Here is a 4,215-nt window from a genome sequence, read left to right on the forward strand (position 1 = left end):
TTAATTGACATCTGGCATATGTTCTCGGACTATTCCTACCTCACCAAAACTGCTTTCCGATTTCTGCTCCTCCCGCTTTCCGCTTTCTGCTCTTCCACGACTTCCTGCAATAATGTTTTCGGGCTCTTCCACAACCTACTGCAATAATGTTTCTGGTTTCTGCTGTGCACGACCTGCCTTGCTGCCTAACGATGAATTTAGCTCTCGGTTATTCAGTGGTCATCCTGCTATATCCTGCCATACTTGACCTTTTAAAAACCCATCCCAACACCTGTTGTCTCCTCAAATCTGTTCTTTATATTCATCTGCTTAGCTGCTTCTTCTAAGTGAATCAAATTTATTTATGAGTGTTGTGAAGAAGAGAAGATGGTTAAGGAAGTAGGTCAGTCTAATGTTCAAGGATGGGCTGCTAGAGACGAGTCAGGAATTCTCTCACCCTTCAATTTCACTCGCAGGTTTCTCCTCTCTTTACTCTCATAACTGCTTTTATTGATACCCATTTGCAGAAAACTTACATTTAAATTGTTTGCTTCTATTGATACCCATTTGCAAAAAACTTACATTTAAATTGCCTTGAAACAGAAACTGGGCCGCATGATGTTACTTTCAAGATCGTATACTGCGAAATCTGTCACACTGATCTACATCAAATTGGTAATGAATGGAAAGCTTCCCAATACCCAATGGTTCCTGGGTAATGTCTTCATGATCTTCAACGTTGCTTCACATCAAATAGCAAGACAGAAAGAGTATATGCCTAGAAGTTCATGCTCAATTTTAATTTACTCGCAATTCTATTTTTGTAGCCATGAAATAGTAGGTATAGTAGTTGAAGTTGGTTCAGAAGTGAAGAATTTTTCTGCTAGAGATCGTGTGGGCATGGACTGTATGGTTGGAAGTTGCCATCATTGCGATTCTTGTAGAAAAGGCCAAGAACAATATTGTGAGAAGGTCATTTGGACGTATGGTAGCACCGATGTTGATGGTTCTGTCACTTTTGGAGGTTACTCATACTTGGTGGTTTGTAACCAGAGGTAATTAATCATTATCCCAACTCATGCAACCATTTTTGTTTTAGGGCACATGGGCTAAACTCACCATAAAAGGCTTCCTTTTCTGTCCATATAATCCTGTTCATGTTTGGAATGGGATCAACGAGTTTCGAGAATCTCTCAATTGACTCAAAACCTCGGAAAATTTAACTGCGCCAAGTTCCGGCAGGCCTTGCCGAGATGGGTGGTTTGTCTCTTTTATATAAAACCGGAGACAAATGGCATTAATATTTTTTCTTTATATTGGTTAAATAGGGTTTTAATAATTTGGGTGGTTTGTGGTTTGTAAGTAGCTTTGTGGTGAAGGTACTAGAGAATCTTCCCTTGGATGCCGCTGCACCATTGCTATGTGCGGGAATAACGGTGTACAGCCCCATGAAATATTTCCAGATGACGGAGCCTGGGCATGGTGGGGCTTGGCAGTTTGGGACACAGGGCTGTAAAATTTGAAAAAGCTTTTGGGTTGCAAGTGACGATGATAAGTACATCGCCTAGCAAGGAAAAGGAAGTGAGAGAAATTTTAGGAGTAGATCACTTTGTCATCAACAAAGATGAGAAATAGATGCAGGCTGCAGTCAAGTCCGTAGAATATATTATTGACACAGTCTCTGCTAATCATGCTGTGAAGCCCCTCCTTAATTTGCTAAAGGTGAATGGTAAGTTGGTCATAGATGGTTTGCGAGAAAAGCCTGTGCAATTTGGTGCTCTGACTGTTGTTATGGGTAAGTCCTCCGTGCCCTTTTGTCTTGTAGATAAAAGATATGAACAAAATTGTATTTCAATCAAACTGAGAGTGTCAAAGGCATCCACAGCTAAGACAGATATGCTATCTCTAAATTTTGGATTTCTCTACTGTTTTCTTGAACAAGAATTTGGGTGTTAATCACATGGAAGTTGGGATTTAATTTTATTTTTGGTGTGTGCAGCCCGTCGATTTGTTGGGGGGAGTTTGATTGGAGGGGTGAAGGAAACTCAGGAAATGTGTTATAGTTGGTGAGAAGCTTTTAGCTCTCATAAAAGAGTAGGTTTATGGCCGAATGAGGATATGAGAAACTAGGAACTGTAACTCGTAGAATGTAATAGATGCCCGAGAGCTTGAACAATTTGGTTAATAAAGTTTGCATAATTATGTTATAATTTAATTTTGTGTAATTAATTTTTTTATGAGAATGAGAGCCTAGAAGAAGACATAGCTAACGAGCTCAGTACTGGATTGGGCTCTCAACTGCCTGGCAATTTCCACAAGTCTCTTGCAAAGGAGAGGACTAAGGTTTCTGGTGCCAAAGCCAAAGATGGAACGAGGACAATTGAGTCTACTGCTATAAGGTTTCTGGTGCCAAAGCTAAAGATGGAATGAGGACAATTGAGTCTACTGCTATTTCAGGTAAAAAGATTCCAAGGATCCATGAATGCTCAATCTGTAAAAGGGGTTTTGCTTCAGGTCAGGCTTTGGGTGGTCAAAGGAGATGCCATTGGGGTAGTGGAGCTTCAGATACTATAATTACTAGTTGTGGCAACAAGGAGACCCCTAAGCTGCAACAGCTGCCTGCAAGAGTGAAACTATTGGACCTAAGCATGCCTGCCCCTTTTGATGAATGATGGTGATGCTGGAGGCCTAAATACTCTAGATGGTAATGCAGTGGATTCTCATGGAACTTCCCATGCCCAAACCCACAACCCTCCTTCCTTGCTGTCTTCGTTGATGAGCAACCACCCAAGACAAGGACTGTTATTGTACAATAGTGATGTTGATTTAAGTAAAGATGATGAAGCAGATAGTAAGGTAGAAAGGATATCAGATTTGGTAAAGGGAGCCATTCAAAATTCCCAGTGAGGGCACAATCATGGTTGCAATTCTAAGGCACACAATTCATTATCTGTGATTGACTCATTTGTGTATACCTACGCATTGAAATTTCTTTTTGTATAAGACCAATAATTTCTTTTTATATAAGAGCAATAATTGGTAAGTATAAGTATTACAACAATGATATCATGAAACTTTGAAAATATTTAACAAATAGGTTTATAACCTTCGGATTCAAATGAGTGACTGCACTGTGAAAGATAACTAACACCAACTCAACTATCTCTTTGGTTTGTACCAAACATTGTGAACATGATTTCACCAATTCCCAACATCAATGAGAAAATTCCGTTGTTAATTTGTAGTTATTTTACATTTATGGATTAGTTAATTTAGTAGTTATTTTATGTTTTTAGCTGAGTTAATTTTGTTAAATTTATTATATATTTTAACAATTAAATGTATGAAGATGTAGTTTTAATTATATATATATATATATATATATATATATATATATATATATATATATATATATATATATAGAAAGGAAGATGTAATTTTTTTAAATGAAGGTGCAAGGGGAATTAGGGCAATAGCATAGTCCTCTTGTTCCCCACATTTGCTTGGAATAGGAGTTGTTGTTATGAAAGCTAGAAGATGCTGGACTGCTAGGTGAAAAAGGACCTCCTGCAATAACGTTTCTTTCAATTCTATTGTTTAATTTATTTTGTAATAGATATTTCTTTACTCATGTTCTTCTTATTTGGTTAATGATCATGTAAAAATAAAAAGAAAGATATTCATCTCTTGCAATAACGTTTTTTTCAATTCTATTGTTGAATTTATTTTGTAATAGATATTTCTTTACTCATGTTGTTCTTATTTGGTTAATGATCATGTAAAAATAAAAACAAAGATATTCCTTTCGTCACTAATTTTGAATTGCTTGTTTGCTGGTTGAAGAGTGAACACGAAAATATTTTTTTCCATAAGAAATATCTTTATATTTCATATGAGGAATATAAATGTTTCGGTCCTTGAGAGATTGCTCATACATTAAGGCTAGAAGCCATTACAAGAAATACTCATTATGAACTCAATACATCACATGCAGGGATTGAACCTATTTGGGGGCTATAACAAGTTAACAACATTTATGCCAACCACCTGAGCTAAATCTGGTTGATGTGTGTGTGTAAAAGTTACCAGATTTTAGATTTAAATTTGGATATGGATCCACCGGTGTTTTAAACATTAATAATTTGTTTTTACATAACATTAAGTCATTTTATGAACCATGTCACTCTTAACATGTTACTTTTAAGATTACTTACTAACTTGTTATCAACATTTATG

At 36.6% G+C, this 4,215-nt stretch overlaps 1 pseudogene; it reads left to right on the plus strand.

Annotated features, from left to right (window-relative positions):
- Nucleotides 1–366: 366 nt before the first annotated feature.
- On the plus strand, nucleotides 367–2,409 carry LOC149250593 (putative mannitol dehydrogenase; annotated as a pseudogene).
- Nucleotides 2,410–4,215: the final 1,806 nt, after the last annotated feature.

Source organism: Pinus tabuliformis, chromosome 7 (genome assembly GCF_031772625.1).
Source record: "Pinus tabuliformis cultivar Carrire ecotype Pingquan chromosome 7, CPIR1, whole genome shotgun sequence".
In the NCBI taxonomy this organism is placed as follows: Eukaryota; Viridiplantae; Streptophyta; class Pinopsida; order Pinales; family Pinaceae; genus Pinus; species Pinus tabuliformis.